This window comes from Balaenoptera borealis, assembly GCF_965194805.1.
Source record: "Balaenoptera borealis genome assembly, chromosome: 2".
Classification (NCBI taxonomy): Eukaryota; Metazoa; Chordata; class Mammalia; order Artiodactyla; family Balaenopteridae; genus Balaenoptera; species Balaenoptera borealis.
This window is the reverse complement of record NC_138867.1, coordinates 177,008,402-177,028,981: the sequence shown is the minus strand read 5'-3', so window position 1 is coordinate 177,028,981 and position 20,580 is coordinate 177,008,402. Positions and strand designations below refer to the sequence as shown.

The following is a 20,580-nucleotide window of genomic DNA, read 5'->3' as shown; positions in this document are numbered from 1 at the left end:
AGAGATAAAACTATGAGCCAGTAAAACGATCTTTGCTTGGGAAAGATTTGGGGGTTTGAGGGAGGGATGAATGGATAGGTGAAGCACAGGGTATCCTTAGCAAAGTTAAACTATTCTATATGATATAGAAATGATGGACACATGTCATTCTACATTTGCCAAAACTCCTACATTGTATAACACAAAGAGTCAAGGCTAATATAAACAGTGGACTTTATAGCATCGATATTGATCCATCAATTGTAACAAATGTACCATAATAATGAGATGTAAAAAAAATGGTACAAACTGTGTGGATGCAGAGGGGTCAAGTGGGAACTCTCTGTACTTTCTGATCACTTTTTCTGTAAGCCTAAAATGTTCTAAAAAACCAGAAATCTCACTGTTTCATATCTTACAATTTTATAAATCCTTTATAAGCATTATTTAAAATTAAGAGAAATTTATATACACCATACTTTCCTACTACCTAGTAGTCTGTTTTTAATTAACTTTTGCTACTTTAAATTTATTTTTAAATTAATTTTAACTTTTCTACATAGGAAATCATTCTAAATTTAATTCTTTAAACACTATTGGGTATAAAACTGCAAACTGTAGAAAGTGAAAAACTTCAAATGTCTTTCTAACTAAAAGGACAAATGACATCATAGTTTGTCCCTCCGCTATATTTCACACTCAGGATATGGTCAGGAATGAGTACCATATTATAATGCATTAGGGGTTTGCATTTAATCCATGAAGAAACCTACTAGGATTTTCAAAGATTTCCCTAAGTTTGAGTAGTTTTTATCATATCAATTAAAACAGAAATTCAATAGTTTTTTTCACTCATCAATACAAATAGAAATTCACTTGCCTTAAGAATTGTACAGCCTTTTAAATATCAAAGTTCTCTAGGGACAAGCACATACAAAAACTGATCTAAAAATGAAAAGTGTGCCTGAGAACCTAAACATACCCATCTCACAGCTTAAGATTCTGTTGGCTAAAAGGAGCAGAAATTCTGTTTGGTTCCAGGATTTTCTTGCCTTACACACATATTTTTCAATCAACTTATATTTTTCAAAGCCTAAGAAATCAAAAATTATATACACTCACCAAGGAAATAAAATTTCAAACTGCTAAGGGAAACTAGAGTTAAAGGACTGAAATATCCAATAGATAAAGGCATCTAAAGAAAAGAAACACAGATATTCAAATCAGCTCAAATAAGAAGCCTGCTTGCCCACAGTAAAGAAAGAAAACCCACATTCAGAAAGTTAAACACATTTCCAAGCTTGGGGTCTAGATACCCAGGTTGAGATATAACCCCTAAGGTGGGTCAGTCCCTGATGAAGGAGGGTAGGGACACCTGAGCAGTCACTGGAGAGAACTCTACTCACATTCTCACAAGTGAGGAAACTCTCAGGCAGATTCAGTTTAAGGTCTGACTCAGACTCCCAAATTCGTAAACTTTTTGTCCAGGAGACAGAACTCCTGACCACAGACTTTTTTAATACACAAAATACACTCCGAGTGCACCTATATCATGGATGCAGAACTCAAACATAAAACATCTAGGCCAAAGAAACCCCCCCCACTGCCGGCTCCAGATGGGAACTTTAGTTTGGAGTCACTGGCCTCAGGCCTCTGCTCCAGTCACAATACTTTGGATCACCATTGATAATTTAAATGACATAAACCCAGTGTTTCAATAATCCAGAAAAATCACTCAACCCAGTGTTTATGTGTAAAGGAAGAGAGAAGACTGTAAGGCAATTTTATTTGTTCAACAGGAAAATCCCAAAACATCTATTCCTATCGGAAAATGAAGATGTCAATGACTTATTTCCAAAAAAAGAAACTGATTTGTAAACAATCGTATTGGAACACTTCTAGATTTTGCAAGTCTAAGTCCTGATATGCCATTGGAAATCACCCAAAAGACTTCAGAATATTACTACATCCGCTCAGGGTGAAAAAAAAGGGGGGAAACAAAAATTTTAATACACAGGATGTAATAATGAAATATTTTTCTGAAATTCACCTTTCTTGCCTCTTTGGAAAAACTTTATACTGTCTCCCCAGGTCTACTGAATAAATAAAATTTACATTTATTGAAAAACTGAGTCTCAAATAAGTGAATAAATCTTTTCAAAGAGAGAAACTCAGGAACAGAGGCAGTGCTGAAAAAAGATCACCCAGGAAAGTTTCTCAAGAGGACCCTTCACCCAAAGGTCTTCCCATAGGTTGTCCATGACCAAGAAAGATTTTGAGAGGAGAGGCACAAGCATTCCATATAACATACTCCAGGTGGTGGTTCTCTGCTTTCCTCTCAAGTAAAATAGCCATAAAAATAAATCTTTAAATTAAAGAGCCATCCATGGCTCTGTTGATAAATGAGTAAACAATTAAAGTACTGCATCGGTTTGAAACGCACCATGGAGAAAAACAGTTAATAGTGATACTATGAACTGCAGAGGGGAAGATGGCATTTGGGAATGCAGGGAAACATCTGTAAATTTAGGGATTTATTGCCAGCCCTAGGAAGAGCTAGGCTGGGGGGACAGGGTCGTGGATTTGAGATCTTGCTCCTCAAACATTTTAAAAAGTGAGAGTAAAATGATTCCCCTGGAGAGAAAGGGGGAACCAGACACCCCCAGACCAAAGCTGTTCCCACACGTGTACCCTGGAGACCTAGTCAGGATTGCCCCGAGTCCCTCCCTATGGCCACTGTGCCATATGGGGGTGACACAGGTTCACAGGGACAGGACAGGACACCCGGGGGTCCCGGCTGTCGACCCAGCCCCTAGGCTGTGTGGCGCACCACCGGCTGACTCGGGTCTGCAGACTCTGGAGTTGGCCACGTGGGAGGCCCGGTTCCATCAGTCCCACCGACCCCCTCTCCCAACAACCGACCCCGCACACTCACCATTTTTCGGTTTCTGGAGTTTCTGGTTGTCCACCCCATGACCGCCGCGGCAAGTGCCGGTCACAGTGACACAGAATGCAGCATAACCACCTGGAGCCTTAAAGGGCAGCAGGAGCTGATGTGGCCACTGCCAGAGCCAGTGGCACTGAGCATGCAGTCCACGCCTCCGCCGTCATTGGAGCAGCGCCGCCACATAAAATAATCGGCGACTCCCCTGATTGGACAGTTCACAGGGCCCCGCCCTCCCATGCCTGAGTGACAGGAGGTCGGAAGTCACATCTTTGAGCCGACCTTGTCCTGCCAGTGGGTGGGAAATGTTCTCTCAAAGGACCCAGCGTCAAACCATAAGGCCACTGAGGCCTGGCACAGAATTGTGACCCTTCACAAACATGGACACTTTTGTGTCCTCACTATTCGGTAATAATGAGGCTGTTCCAGGAATTCCCTGGCCGTCCAGTGGTTAGGGCTCCGTGCTTCCACTGCAGGGGGCACAGGTTGGATCCCTGGTCTGGCAACCAAGGTCCCGCAAGCCCCGCAGAGCAGCTCCCACCCTCCCCACCCCACCCCCAAAAAAGACTGTTCCACTTTCATCTTTCACCATTTCCTCCAGGAGAATTCTGTCCCTCCCTCCCCACCCCCACTCATTTGGTTCTTTAAAAAGTCCCCTTGCCTCAGGGGCACTTGGCTCTGGTGGGAGGATGAACCCCACAGTCCTAGGCCAGCCCTGAAGCTCCAGACACTAGCATGTGTGAAACACAGGCAGAGAAACCACCGGAAAACCGTTTCAGTGGAATTCCATTAATACTCGTTTGTTGAAAGGTCAAAGGAGGTAAAACTGAAAGAACACTGCTGAGTGAAAAATAATATTTAGATGGTAAGGGTATGTAGATAAACGAAATATCAGGACAGTGGTCATGAATGGGGCAGGATGGAGATGAGTCAGGGATGGGAAGGTCAGGACACTCTCATCACTGCCCACAGGCCATTTAAGAATCTTCAGGATGATTCTAAGGATGTGTATATTATTACTAAGTCTTACCACAAAACATTTTGTACAGTTTTTCCCTGAATATGTTTTATGATAAAAATTTTAAGAAGAAATTCAGGGGCTTCCCTGGTGGCACAGTGGTTGAGAATCTGCCTGCCAATGCAGAGGACATGGGTTCGAGCCCTGGTCTGGGAAGATTCCACATGCCGCGGAGCAACTAGGCCTGAGAGCCACAACTATTGAGCCTGCGTGTCTGGAGCCTGTGCTCCGCAACAAGAGAGGTCGCGATAGTGAGAGGCCCGCGCACCGCGATGAAGAGTGGCCCCCGCTTGCCACAACTAGAGAAAGCCCTTGCACAGAAAGGAAGACACAACACAGCAATAAAATAAATAAATTAATAAATTAATTAATTAATTAATTTTTAAAAAAGAAGAAATTCGGAGGAGGGACCAAGATGGCGGAGTAGAAGGACGTGCTCTCACTCCCTCTTGCGAGAACACCAGAATCACAACTAGCTGCTGGACAATTATCAACAGGAAGACACTGGAACTCACCAAAAACATACCCCACATCCAAAGACAAAGGAGAAGCCACAATGAGATGGTAGGAGGGGCGCAATCAGAGTAAAATGAAAACCCATAACTGGTGGGTGGGTGACTCACAGAATGGCAAACACTGATACCACAGAAGTCCACCCACTGGAGTGAAGGTTCTGAGCCCCACGTCAGGCTTCCCAACCTGGGGGTCCGGCAACGGGAGGAGGAATTCCTAGAGAATCAGACTTTGAAGCCTAGTGGGAATTGATTGCAGGACTTTGACAGGACTGGGGGAAACAGAGACCCCACTCTTGGAGGGCACACACAAAATAGTGTGTGCATTGGGACACAGGGGAAGGAGCAGTGACCCCAGGGGAGACTGAACCAGACCTACCTGCTAGTGTTGGAGGGTCTCCTGCAGAGGTGGGAGGTGGCTCTGTTTCACCGTGGGGACAAGGACACTGGCAGCAGAAGTTCTGGGAAGTACTCCTTGGCGTGAGCCCTCCCAGAGTCTGTCATTAGCCCCAACAAAGAGCCCAGGTAGGCTCCAGTGTGGGGTTGCCTCAGGCAAAACAACCAACAGGGAGGGAACCCAGCCCCACCCATCAACAGTCAAGTGGATTAACGTTTTACTGAGCACTGACCACCACAACAAAAGTCAGCTCTACCCACCACCAGAGACTCCCATCAAGCCTCTTAGATAGACTCAACCACCAGACGGCAGACAGCAGAAGCAAGAAAAACTACAATCCTGCCACCTGTGGAATAAAAACCACATTCACAGAAAGATAGACAAGACAAAAAGGCAGAGGGCTATATACCAGATGAAGGAACAAGAAAAAACCCCAGAAAAACAACTAAATGAAGTGGAGAAAGGCAACCTTCCAGAAAAATAATTCAGAATAATGATAGTGAAGATGATCCAGGACCTCGGAATAAGAATGGAGACAAAGACAGAGAAGATGCAAGAAATGTTTAACAAAGACCTAGAAGAATTAAAGAACAAACAAACAGAGATGAACAATACAATAACTGAAATGAAAACTACACTAGAAGGAATCAATAGCAGAATAACTGAGGCAGAAGAACGGATAAGGGACCTGGAAGACAGAATGGTGGAATTCACTGCTGCGGAACAGACTAAAGAAAAAAAAAGAAAAGAAATGAAGACGGCCTAAGAGACCTCTGGGACAACATTAAATGCAACAACATTCGCATTATAGGGGTCCCAGAAGGAGAAGAGAGAGAGAAAGGACCAGAGAAAATATTTGAAGAGATTATAGTCGAAAACTTCCCTAACATGGGAAAGGAAATAGCCACCCAAGTCCAGGAAGTGCAGAGAGTCCCATACAGGATAAACCCAAGGAGAAACACGTTGAGACACATAGTAATCAAATTGGCAAAAATTAAAGACAAAGAAAAATTATTGAAAACAGCAAGGGAAAAATGACAAATAACATACAAGGGAACTCCCATAAGGTTAACAGCTGATTTCTCAGCAGAAACTCTACAAGCCAGAAGGGAGTGGCATGATATACTTAAAGTGATGAAAGGGAAGAACCTACAACCAAGATTACTCTACCCAGCAAGGATCTCATTTAGATTTGATGGAGAAATCAAAAGCTTTACAGACAAGCAAAAGCTAAGAGAATTCAGCACCACCAAACCAGCTCTACAACAAATGCTAAAGGAACTTCTCTAAGTGGGAAACACAAGAGAAGAAAAGGACCTACAAAAACAAACCCAAAACAATTAAGAAAATGGTCATAGGAACATACATATCAATAATTACCTTAAACGTGAAAGGATTAAATGCTCCAACAAAGAGACACAGGCTTGCTGAATGGATACAAAAACAAGACCCATATATATGCTGTCTACAAGAGACCCACTTCAGACCTAGGAACACATACAGACTGAAAGTGAGGGGATGGAAAAAGATATTCCATGCAAATGGAAATCAAAAGAAAGCTGGAGTAGCTATACTCATATCAGACACAATAGACTTTAAAATAAAGAATGTTACAAGAGACAAGGAAGGACACTACATAATGATCAAGGGATCAATCCAAGAAGAAGATATAACAATTATAAATATATATGCACCCAACATAGGAGCACCTCAATACATAAGGTAACTGCTAACAGCTATAAAAGAGGAAATTGACAGTAACACAATAATACTGGGGGACTTTAACACCTCACTTACACCAATGGACAGATCATCCAAAATGAAAATAAATAAGGAAACAGAAGCTTTAAATGACACAATAGACCAGATAGATTTAATTGATATTTATAGGACATTCCATCCAAAAACAGCAGATTACACTTTCTTCTCAAGTGTGCACGGAACATTCTCCAGGATAGATCACATCTTGGGTCACAAATCAAGCCTCAGTAAATTTAAGAAAATTGAAATCATATCAAGCATCTTTTCTGACCACAATGCTATGAGATTAGAAATCAATTACAGGGAAAAAAATGTAAAAAACACAAACACATGGAGGCTAAACAATACGTTACTAAATAACCAAGAGATCACTGAAGAAATCAAAGAGGAAATCAAAAAATACCTAGAGAGGAATGACAATGAAAACACGACGGCCCAAAACCTATGGGATGCAGCAAAAGCAGTTCTAAGAGGGACGTTTATAGCTCTACAAGCCTACCTAAAGAAACAAGAAAAATCTCAAGTAAACAATCTAACCTTACACCTAAAGGAACTAGAGAAAGAAGAACAAACAAAACACAAAGTTTACAGAAGGAAAGAAATCATAAAGATCAGATCAGAAATAAATGAAAAAGAAACAAAGGAAACAAGAGCAAAGATCAATAAAACTAAAAGCTGGTTCTTTGAGAAGATAAACAAAATTGATAAGCCATTAGCCAGACTCATCAAGAAAAAGAGGGAGAGGACTCAAATCAATAAAATTAGAAATGAAAAAGGAGAAGTTACAACAGACACCACAGAAATACAAAGCATCCTAAGAGACTACTACAAGCAACCCTATGCCAATAAAATGGACAACCTGGAAGAAATGGACAAATTCTTAGAAAGGTATACCCTTCCAAGACTGAACCAGGAAGAAATAGAAAATATGAACAGACCAATCACAAGTAATGAAATTGAAACTGTGATTAAAAATCTTCCAACAAACAAAAGTCCAGGACCAGATGGCTTCACAGGTGAATTCTATCAAACATTTAGAGAAGAGCTAACACCTATCCTTCTCAAACTCTTCCAAAAAATTGCAGAGGAAGGAACACTCCCAAACTCATTCTATGAGGCCACCATCACCCTGATCCCAAAACCAGACAAAGATACTACAAAAAGAGAAAATTACAGACCAATATCACTCATGAATATAGATGCAAAAATCCTCAACAAAATACTAGCAAACAGAATCCAACAACACATTAAAACGATCATACACCACGATCAAGTGGGATTTATCCCAGGGATGCAAGGATTCTTCAATATACGCAAATCAGTCAATGTGATACACCATATTAACAAATTGAAGAATAAAAACCATATGATCATCTCAATAGATGCAGAAAATTCAATTCTTCCAATTCTCCCAAAATTCAACACCCAGTTATGATAAAAACTCTCCAGAAAGTGGGCATAGAGGGAACCTTCCTCAACATAATAAAGGCCATATATGACAAACCCACAGCAAACATCATTCTCAATGGTGAAAAAGTGAAAGCATTTCCTCTAAGATCGGGAACGAGACAAGGATGTCCACTCTCACCACTATTATTCAACATAGTTTTGGAAGTCCTAGCCACGGCAATCAGAAAAGAAAAAGAAATAAAAGGAATACAAATTGGAAAAGTAGAAGTAAAACTGTCACTGTTTGCAGATGACATGATACTATACACAGAGAATCCTAAAACTGCCACCAGAAAACTACTAGAGCTAATGAATGAATTTGGTAAAGTTGCAGGATACAAAATTAATGCACAGAAATCTCTTGCATTCCTATACACTAATGATGAAAAATCTGAAAGAGAAATTATGGAAACACTCCCATTTACCAATGCAACAAAAAGAATAAAATACCTAGGAATAAACCTACCTAGGGAGATAAAAGACCTGTATGCAGAAAACTATAAGACACTGATGAAAGAAATTAAAGATGATACCAACAGATGGAGAGATATACCATGTTCTTTGATTGGAAGATTCAACATTGTGAAAATGACTCTACTACCCAAAGCAATCTACAGATTCAATGCAATCCCTATCAAATTACCAATGGCATTTTTTACAGAACTAGAACAAATCATCTTAAAATCTGTATGGAGACACAAAAGACCCCGAATAGCCAAAGCAGTCTTGAGGGAAAAAAACGGAGCTGGAGGAATCAGACTCCCTGACTTCAGACTCTACTACAAAGGTACAGTAATCAAGACAATATAGTACTGGCACAAAAACAGAAACATAGATCAATGGAACAAGATAGAAAGCCCAGAGATAAACCCACGCACCTATGGTCAACTAATCTATGACAAAGGAGGCAAAGATATACAATGGAGAAAAGACAGTCTCTTCAATAAGTGGTGCTGGGAAAACTGGAGAGCTACATGGAAAAGAATGAAATTAGAATACTCCCTTACACCATACACAAAAATAAACTCAAAATGGATTCGAGACCTAAATGTAAGACTGGACACTATAAAACTCTTAGAGGAAAACATAGGAAGAACACTCTTTGACATAAATCACAGCAAGATCTTTTTTGATCCACCTCCTAGAGAAATGGAAATAAAAACAAAAATAAACAAATGGGACCTAATGAAACTTCAAAGCTTTTGCACAGCAAAGGAAACCATAAACAAGACCAAAAGACAACCCTCAGAATGGGAGAATATATTTGCAAACAAATCAACGGACAAAGGATTAATCTCCAAAATATATAAACAGCTCATTCAGCTCAATATTAAAGAAACAAACAACCCAATCCAAAAATGGGCAGGAGACCTAAATAGACACTTTTCCAAAGAAGACATATAGATGGCCAAGAAGCACATGAAAAGATGCTCAACATCACTAATTATTAGAGAAATGCAAATCAAAACTACAATGAGGTTTCACCTCACAGCAGTTAGAATGGGCATCATCAGAAAATCACCAAACAACAAATGCTGGAGAGGGTGTGGAGAAAAGGGAACCCTCTTGCACTGTTGGTGGGAATGTAAATTGATACAGCCACTATGGAGAACAATATGGAGGTTCCTTAAAAAACTAAAAATAGAATTACCATATGACCCAGCAATCCCACTACTGGGCATATACCCAGAGAAAACCATAATTCAAAAAGACACATGCACCCCAATGTTCATTGCAGCACTATTTACAATAGCCAGGTCATGGAAGCAACCTAAATGCCCATCGACAGATGAATGGATAAAGAAGTTGTGGTACATATATACAATGGAATATTACTCAGCCAAAAAAAGGAACAAAATTGAGTCATTTGTTGAGATGTGGATGGATCTAGAGACTGTCATACAGAGTGAAGTAAGTCAGAAAGAGAAAAACAAATATCGTATATTAACGCATGTATGTGAAACCTAGAAAAATGATACAGATGAACCGGTTTGCAGGGCAGAAGTTGAGACACAGATGTAGAGAACAAACGTGTGGACACCAAGGGGGGAAAACTGCGGTGGGGTGGGGATGGTGGTGTGCTGAATTGGGCGATTGGGATTGACATGTATACAGTGATGTGTATAAAATTGGTGACTGATTAAAAAGAAGAAGAAGAAGAAGAAATTCAGTTTGGAAAATAACATAATTTGTATATGTTTGTTTGCCCTGTAAGGTGGCAATCTGAGTTTTCATTCATGGTTTTGGCAGCAAAAATTAGTAATATCGACTGAAAAAAGTGCCCAATATAAAAGTTGAGAATTATGTTTTATTTGGCGGACTTTCTGAGGACTCAAGCTTGGGAGGCTGTCTCTCTGGTAGCTCTGAGGGACTGCTCCAAAGAGGTAAGGGAGAAGCCAGGATATACAGGAGTTTTGAGATAAAAACCAGGTAGTGGAACATCAAAAGATTACTGTTAATTAAAGAAAACCAGATATCTCAAGTTAATGAATTTAGCGCTTTTCTACACGTGGGAAGATGCGAGAATCTGGGCTCACTGAAAACATTCCTTTGATATGCACCTTAACTATCTAGGGCCAGTATCCTTTTTTCCACCCTGAATCCCCTCAGGGTGCACAGTTGGGGGTGGCTTGATGGCTGATGACTTGATGGCTGCACATCCTTTGTTTATTGATATGGCAGGCAGCATTTTTCATCCACAGTAACAAGCCATGTATCTATTGGGTTAGTCAAAAAGTTCGTTTGGGTTTTTCCACCTTATGGAAAAACCCAAACAAACATTTTGGCCAACCCAATATTTAGAAAAAATGGATTACATAAATTCATCATCATATGTACCTTTTAAAAATAAAGGGTGGCATGCATTGATACGTAAAAATCTGGAGTATTTATCAATAGAACAATTAAGCAAAGTGTATTGATAAAGATACTGAGAAATAAAATATTGCCTGCCATATCAGTAAGTAAAGGATGTCACAATCATCAGCAATTGCAGCATCGCAACAGAGAGCTGGTGAGCCCGGAGGAAACTCAGGATGTGAAAACACAGGATACTGGCCCCGAACAGCTGAGATGCATATCAAAGGAATGATTTCAAGTTGTTTGGCATAGTGTGTCCAGCACTGTAGCTTGCTGGTCGCTGAGTGAAGCTGGGTCTTGGTGTTGAGATAGAGATCTCTGGGAGATTTTCGCCGTTTGGTATTACGTGGAGCTGGGAGGTCTCTTGTGGACCAGTGTCCTGAAGTTGGCTGTCCCACCTCAGAGGCACAGCTCTGATGCCTGGCTGGAGCACCAAGAGCCTTTCATCCACATGACTCAGAATAAAAGGGAGAAAAAATAGAAAGAAAGAAAGAGGATAAAATAAAGTTATTAAAATAAAAAATAATTATTAAGAAAAAAATTTTTTAAGTAAAAAACAAAACAAAACAAAAAATGGATGGACAGAACCCTAGGACAAATGGTGAAAGCAAAGATATACAGACAAAATCTCACACAGAAGCATACACGTACACACTCACAAAAAGAGGAAAAGGGGAAAAAATAATATATCTTGCTCCCAAAGTCCACCTCTGCAATTTGGGATGATTTGTTGTCTATTCAGGTATTCCACAGATGCAGGGTACATCAAGTTGATTGTGAAGCTTTAATCTGCTGCTTCTGAGGCTACTGGGAGAAATTTCCCTTTCTCTTCTTTGCTCGCACAGCTCCCGGGGTTCAGCTTTGGATGTGGCCCCACCTCTGCGTGTAGGTCGCCTGAGGGCGTCCGTTCTTCACTCACACAGGACAGGGTTAAAGGAGCCGCTGTTTTGGGGGCTCTATGCCAAACAACTAGCAAGACAGGAACATAGCCCCATCCGTTAGCAGAGAGGCTGCCTAAAATCATAATAAGGCCACAGACACCCCAAAACACACCACCAGACGTGGACCTGCCCATCAGAAAGACAAGACCCAGCCCCATCCACCAGAACACAGGCACTAGTCCCCTCCACCAGGAAGCCTACACAACCCACTGAACCAACCTTAGCCACTAGGGACAGACACCAAAAACAACAGGAACTACGAACCTGCAGCCTGCAAAAAGGAGACCCCAAACACAGTAAGATAAGCAAAATGAGAAGACAGAAAAACACACAGAAGATGAAGGAGCAAGGTAAAAACACACCAGACCTAACAAATGAAGAGGAAATAGGCAGTCTACCTGAAAAAGAATTCAGAATAATGATAGTAAAGATGATCCAAAATCTTGGAAATAGAATAGACAAAATGCAAGAAACATTTAACAAGGACCTAGAAGAAATAAAGAGGAACCAAACAACGATGAACAACACAATAAATGAAGTTTAAAATACTCTAGAAGGGATCAATAGCAGAATAACTGAGGCAGAAGAATGGATAAGTGACCTGGAAGATAAAATAGTGGAAATAACTACTGCAGAGCAGAATAAAGAAAAAAGAATGAAAAGAACTGAGGACAGTCTCAGAGATCTCTGGGACAACATTAAACGCACCAACATTCGAATTATAGGGGTCCCAGAAGAAGAAGAGAAAAAGAAAGGGACTGAGAAAATATTTGAAGAGATTACAGTTGAAAACTTCCCTAATATGGGAAAGGAAATAGTTAATCAAGGCCAGGAAGCACAGAGAGTCCCATACAGGATAAATCCAAGGAGAAACATGCCAAGACACATATTAATCAAACTATCAAAAATTAAATATAAAGAAAACATATTAAAAGCAGCAAGGGAAAAACAACAAATAACACACCAGGGAATCTCCATAAGGTTAACAGCTGCTCTTTCAGCAGAAACTGTGCAAGCCAGAAGGGAGTGGCAGGACATATTTAAAGTGATGAAGGAGAAAAACCTACAACCAAGATTACTCTACCCAGCAAGGATCTCATTCAGATTTGATGGAGAAATTAAAACCCTTACAGACAAGCAAAAGCTGAGAGAGTTCAGCACCACCAAACCAGCTTTACAACAAATGCTAAAAGAACTTCTCTAGGCAAGAAACACAAGAGAAGGAAAACACCTACAATAACAAACCCAAAACATTTAAGAAAATGGGAATAGGAACATACATATTGATAATTACCTTAAATGTAAATGGATTAAATGCTCCCACCAAAAGACACAGACTGGCTGAATGGATACAGAAACAACACCGATATATATGCTGTCTACAAGAGACCCACTTCAGACCTAGGGACACATACAGACTGCAAGTGAGGGGATGGAAAAAGATATTCCATGCAAGTGGAAATCAAAAGAAATCTGGAGTAGCAATTCTCATATCAGACAAAATAGGCTTTAAAATAAAGACTGTTACAGGAGACAAACAAGGACACTACATAATGATCAAGGGATTGATCCAAGAAGAAGATTTAACAATTGTTAATATTTATGCACCCAACATAGGAGCACCTCAATACATAAGGCAAATACTAACAGCCATAAAAGGGGCAATTGACAGTAACACAATCATAGTAGGGGACCTTAACACCCCACTTTCACCAATGGACAGATCATCCAAAATGAAAATAAATAAGGGAACTCAAGCTTTAAATGATACTTTAAACAAGATGAACTTAATTGATATTTATAGGACATTCCACCCAAAAACAACATAATACACATTTTTCTCAAGTGCTCATGGAACATTCTCCAGGATAGATCTTATCTTGGGTCACAAATCAAGCCTTGGTAAATTTAAGAATATTGAAATCATATTCAAGTATATTTTCTGACCACAGCGCTACGAGACTAGATATCAATTACAGGAAAAGATCGGTAAAAAATACAAACACATGGAGGCTAAACAATACACTACTTAATAACGAAGTGATCACAGAAGAAATCAAAGGGGAAATCAAAAAATACCTAGAAACAAATGACAATGGAGACACGACGTCCCAAAACCTATGGGATGCAGCAAAAGCAGTTCTAAGAGGGAAGTTTATAGCAATACAGTCCTACCTTAAGAAACAAGAAACATCTCAAATAAACAACCTAACCTTGCACCTAAAGCAATTAGAGAAAGAAGAACCAAAAAACCCCGAAGTTAGCAGAAGGAAAGAAATCATAAAGATCAGATCAGAAAAAAATGAAAAAGAAATGAAGGAAACGATAGCAAAGATCAATAAAACTAAAAGCTGGTTCTTTGAGAAGATAAACAAAATTGATAAACCATTAGCCAGACTCATCAAGAAAAAAAGGGAGAAGACTCAAATCAATAGAATTAGAAATGAAAAAGGAGTAGTAACAACTGACACTGCAGAAATACAAACGATCATGAGAGTTTACCACAAGCAACTCTATGCCAATAAAATGGACAACCTGGAAGAAATGGACAAATTCTTAGAAATGCACAACCTGCCGAGACTGAACCAGGAAGAAATACAAAATATGAACAGACCAATCACAAGCACTGAAATTGAAACTGATTAAAAATCTTCCAACAAACAAAAGCCCAGGACCAGATGGCTTCACAGGTGAATTCTAACAAACATTTAGAGAAGAGCTAACACCTATCCTTCTCAAACGCTTCCAAAATATTGCAGAGGGAGGAACACTCCCCAACTCATTCTACGAAGCCACCATCACCCTGATACCAAAACCAGACAAAGATGTCACAAAGAAAGAAAACTACAGGCCAATATCACTGATGAACATAGATGCAAAAATCCTCAACAAAATACTAGCAAACAGAATCCAACAGCACATTAAAAGGATCATACACCATGATCAAGTGGGGTTTATTCCAGGAATGCAAGGATTCTTCAATATACGCCAATCAATCAACGTGATACACCATATTAACAAACTGAAGGAGAAAAACCATATGATCATCTCAATCGATGCAGAGAAAGCTTTTGACAAAATTCAACACCATTTATCATAAAAGCCCTGCAGAAAGTAGGCATAGAGGGAACTTTCCTCAACATAATAAAGGCCCTATATGACAAACCCACAGCCAACATCGTCCTCAATGGTGAAAAACTGAAACCATTTCCACTAAGATCATGAACAAGACAAGGTTGCCCACTCACACCACCATTATTCAATATACTTTTGAAAGTTTTAGCCACAGCAATCAGAGAAGAAAAAGAAATAAAAGGAATCCAAATCAGAAAAGAAGAAGGAAAGCTGTCATTGTTTGTAGATGACATGATACTATACATAGCGAATCCTTAAGATGCTACCAGAAAACTACTAGAGCTAATCAATGAATTTGGTAAAGTAGCAGGATACAAAATTAATGCAGAGAAATCTCTTGCATTCCTGTACACTAATGATGAAAAATCTGAAAGTGAAATTAAGAAAACACTCCCATTTACCATTGCAACAAAAAGAATAAAATATCTAGGAATAAACTTACCTAAGGAGACAGAAGACCTGTATGCAGAAAATTATAAGACACTGATGAAAGAAATTAAAGATGATACAAATAGATGGAGAGATATACCATGTTCTTGGATTGGAAGAATCAACATTGTGAAAATGACTCTACTACCCAAAGCAATCTACAGATTCAAGGCAGTCCCTATCAAATTACCAATGGCATTTCTTACGGAACTAGAACAAAAAAATCTTAAAATTTGTATGGAGACACAAAAGACCCCAAATAGCCAAAGCAGTCATGAGGGGAAAATACAGAGCTGGAGGAATCAGACTCTCTGACTTCAGACTATACTACAAAGCTACAGTAATCAAGATAGTATGGTACTGGCACAAAAACAGAAATATAGATCAATGGAACAGGATAGAAAGCCCAGAGATAAACCCACGCACATATGGTCACCTTATCTTTGATAAAGGAGGCAAGCATATACGGTGGAGAAAAGACAGCCTCTTCAATAAGTGGTGCTGGGAAAACTGGACAGGTACATGTAAAAGTATGAAATTAGAACACTCCCTAACACCATACACAAAAATAAACTTAAAATGGATTAAAGACCTAAATGTAAGGTCAGACACTATCAAACTCTTAGAGGAAAACAGAGGCAGAACACTCTATGACATAAATCACAGCAACATCCTTTTTGACCCAGCTCCTAGAGAAATGGAAATAAAAACAAAAATAAACAAATGGGACCTAATGAAACTTAAAAGCTTTTGCACAGCAAAGGAAACCATAAACAAGACGAAAAGACAACCCTCAGAATGGGAGAAAATATTTGCAAATAAAGCAACTGACAAAGGATTAATCTCCAAGATTTACAAGCAGCTCATGCAGCTCAATAACAAAAAAACAAACAACCCAATCCAAAAATGGGCAGAAGACCTAAATAGACATTTCTCCAAAGAAGATATACAGATTGCCAACAAACACATGAAAGAATGCTCAACATCATTAATCATTAGAGAAATGCAACTCAAAACTACAATGAGATATCATCTCACACCGGTCAGAATGGCCATCATCAAAAAATCTAGAAACAATAAATGCTGGAGAGGGTGTGGAGAGAAGGGAAAACTCTTGCACTGTTGGTGGGAATGTAAATTGATACAGCCACTATGGAGAACAGTATGGAGGTTCCTTAAAAAACTAAAATTAGAACTACCATACGACCCAGCAATCCCACTACTGGGCATATACCCTGAGAAAACCATAATTCAAAAAGTGTCATGTACCAAAATGTTCACTGCAGCTCTATTTACAATAGCCAGGACATGGAAGAAATCTAAGTGTCCATCATCGGATGAATGGATAAAGAAGATGTGGCACATATATACAATGGAATATTACTCAGCCATAAAAAGAAACGAAATGGAGGTATTTGTAGTGAGGTGGATGGAGTTAGAGTCTGTCATACAGAGTGAAGTAAGTCAGAAAGAGAAAAACAAATATAGTATGCTAACACGTATATATGGAATCTAAGGGAAAAAAACAAAAAGAGGTCATGAAGAACCTAGTGGCAAGACGGGAATAAAGACACAGACCTACTAGAGAATGGACTTGAGGATATGGGGAGGGGGAAGGGTAAGCTGTGATAAAGTGAGAGAGTGGCATGGACACATATACACTACCAAGCGTAAAATAGATAGCTAGTGGGAAGCAACCGCATAGCACAGGGAGATCAGCTCGGTGCTTTGTGACCACCTAGAGGGGTGGGATAGGGAGGGTGGGAGGGAGGGAGATGCAAGAGGGAAGAGATATGGGAACATATGTATATGTATAACTGATTCACTTTGTTATAAAGCAGAAACTAACACACCATTGTAAAGCAATTATACTCCAATAAAGATGTTAAAAAAAAAAAAGGAATGATTTCAGTGAGCCCAGACTCTTGCATCTTCCCATACATAGAAAAGCGCTAAATTCCTTAACTTGAGATACAGTAAGTCCCTGCAAACGACCCTTCAAGTTTCGAACTTTCAAAGATGCAAATGAGCGTTCCATCAACGTTAGGTGTGAGTGAAACTGCAGCTTGCTCTCCACCTCCTATTGCTGAGGATCCTTCAGCTCTACCATCTCCCACCTCCTCTCCCTCCTCCAGTCAATAACTCTTTTTGCCTGTTCACTCGATGCCAGCCCCTGTATGCCAGCTGTTGTACTGTACTACTGTACTTTTCAAGGTACTGCACTGTAAGATTAAAAATGTTTTATTTATTCTTTGTTTTTTTATGTATTATTTGTGTGAAAAGTATTATAAACCTGTTACAGTACAGTACTATTATAGCCGATTGTGTTAGTTGGATACCTAGACTAACTTTGTTGGACTTACAAACAAGTTGGACTGATAAACGTGCTCTCAGAATCAGAACTCATTCTTATGTAGGGGACTTACTGTACCTAGTTTTCTTTTATTAACAGTAATCTTTTGTTCCTACTACCTGCCCCTTGTTGCAAAACTCCTATATATCCTAGCTCCCCGCCTCGCCTCCTCAGAGCAGTTTTCTCAGGGTTACTTGAAATGCTGCCTCCCGGACTTGAAGTCCTCAGTATGTCCACTGAAGAAAACACAACTCTCAGTTTTCAGGCTGTGAATATTTTTTTTCAGTTGACAATACCTTACCCCTTCTATAACTGCTATGGTAACCTACTGTGTTAGGTGGGTCCCTACCCTAGGTTTGAATGACAACACATTACTGCCAGGAACGTATGAAAGAGTTTATTACTTCCATAATGGAAGTGTCTGGGGAGGGCAGGGAAGGCCTCTTAAGTAGGTGGGGAGTGCCTTGACAGAACAAGGAAAGGAGCCTGGCCTGAGTTTTTTGTTTTTTAAATTTTTATTGGAATATAGTTGATTTACAATGTTGTGTTAGTTTCTGCTGTACAGCAAAGTGAATCAATTATACATAAATATATATCCACTCTTTTTTAGATTCTTTTCCCATATAGGTCATTACAGAGTCCTGAGTAGGGTTCCCTGTGCTATATAGTAGGTCCCTATTAGTTATCTATTTTATTTAATTTAAAAAAAATTTTTGGCCGCACCACGCAGCACATGGGATCTTAGTTCCCAGACCAGGGATTGAACCTGTGCCTCCTGCATTGGAAGTGGAGAGTCTTCACCACTGGACCACCAGGGAAGTCCCTCTATTTTATATATGTTAGTGTGTATATGTCAATCCCAATCTCCCAATTTAACCTTCCCCACCCCCCTTTCCCCCCAGTAACTGTGTTTGTTCTTCACATCTGTGACTCTATTTCTGTTTTATAAATAAGTTCATTTGTGCCATTTTTTTAGATTCCACATATAAGCGATATATTTGTCTTTCTCTGTCTGACTTACTTCACTCAGTATGAGAATCTCTAGGTCCATCCATGTTGCTGCAAATTTTGGCCTGAGGTTTTTTCGTTTGTTTATTTGTTTGTTTTAATTGAGATTAGGAGGTGGGCTAGTGTGAGATTTTGCACACAAAGGCAGGGGCTACCAAGGATCTAATCTCTTACCAGCACCAAAGAAGTAAGCACCCAGGGCTTTTGTCATCTTGTACAGATGTGGGGCACCAGGAGAAGGAAGGATGAGGCTTTAAAAGTTGTCAGCAGTCAAACATTAAAAAATGGAGTCAGACTTCTAGATTCTCATCTGGCATGTAAAGAGCTTAGAAGGTGACATTCCTATAATCCTCACCAGAAAAAAGCAAACAAACTTAAAATTAACGACTCGGATCTACCAAACCATTCATCACAGGGCCGACTGCTGTCTCCAAAATTGGAGAGACAGTGAAATAGCAATTTTGAAATATGCCCACAATATTCTGCTCTTAACAATGCCTGTCCTCAAAAGATTCTGTTTTACCAGTGCCTAACTGACATGGTGGGAGGGTGAAGTAGGAGATAGATGGGCCCCTGGGCCAGACAGCTGGTGTTTGTCAAGTGGAGCAAAACTGAAGTTTTGTCCTCAGCCACACAAGAATGATGCCCGTTTCCCTTCCTCCACTGATACGGAGGGAATGAACTAGCAGTGGGGAATTTGTTGCAGCAAAAATAGAAATGAAGTTTTTCCTCTCCTGAGAACAAGGAAAGTAAAGGGAACAGTGATCAGCCTAGAGAAGAAACCAACAGGCCTGAAAGAGTTAATCACTCCTAGCTATATCTTAACTGTTACTAATCTGTAGTGTCTGTAACTAGATCTGTCCTTCACAAAGCTAACCTATCACTACCTGACACTATGTGAATTACATCCTGCACCTATCACCCCCTAACTCTGTGTGATGTAAATTACATCCTGCACCTGGTGTTTAAGCTCCCTGCACTCCCTTGTAACAAGTCACCCCTTGTCGCTTTTTGCGTTTCAGAAAGAAGGTCACAGGCCAATAAACCAGAGACAAACAGGCCCAGTTACCGGGTCGGGCCGCCGGACGCCAGATGTGACTGTTTTGAAATAATGCAAGAAGAAGAAAAATGCAAGACCTTCATGACTTCGATCCTTATCATACACCCCCGGACTTCGAGCCCCACCTATAAGATCTCCTCTGATTCCTCGGGAACTGAGGGCACAGTTCTTGAGGCGCTAGCCTGCTGTGTTTTCCCCTTTGCCTGGCAAAGAATTAAAAGCTATCTTTCTTTTCCTCCAAAAACTCTGTCTCCATATTTCTGTTCAGTATCAGTGCACAGAGAGCCAAGGTTTTTTTGGCAATAGGGGAAATTGCTAACTTGAGTCTCCTCTAGCCTTTCTGCTTGACCTAAGTTGAGGGAGAGAGGGACCTCAGAAAGAGTTGTGAGGTTGAGAGTTTTGTTTTGTTTTGTTTAAACCCCAACAGCAAACACGTGGTGTGTTTTCCGAAACCACTTCACCAGCTCTCCAATTCCAACTGGGTGTCTTACAACTCAATTCTACCACTAACCAAAGTTAACACCAGATTCCACAGTTGAAGGGCCCAGTCCTGTTGTTGGGGGAACCTCTGACCATAACTGCCCACCCTGGCCAGACACGATAGTAACCACCTGCATGAGTTATCTTACAACAGGAGGTTCTGGTAAGGAATGCAGAACTAACAAGCTACCACCAACCGTAAGAATGTGGGAAAGGTCAAAAGGAGAGAAGAGATGCCAGTCCGTATATCTTATC

The 20,580-nt window shown here is 40.1% G+C and overlaps 2 long non-coding RNA genes across 2 annotated transcripts in view; one reads left to right on the top strand and one right to left on the bottom strand.

Moving 5' to 3' along the window:
• The window catches only part of LOC309623588, a 42,270-nt gene extending 37,166 nt beyond the window's left edge, over positions 1-5,104 (bottom strand). Inside the window, exon 1 of the long non-coding RNA XR_014241415.1 lies at positions 4,833-5,104. This is a non-coding gene — a long non-coding RNA (uncharacterized lncRNA). The remainder of the gene's footprint in view (positions 1-4,832) is intronic.
• LOC309623587 overlaps positions 1-20,089 on the top strand; it is a 132,275-nt gene extending 112,186 nt beyond the window's left edge. The window contains exon 2 of the long non-coding RNA XR_014241414.1: positions 19,808-20,089. This is a non-coding gene — a long non-coding RNA (uncharacterized lncRNA). The remainder of the gene's footprint in view (positions 1-19,807) is intronic.
• Positions 20,090-20,580: the final 491 nt, after the last annotated feature.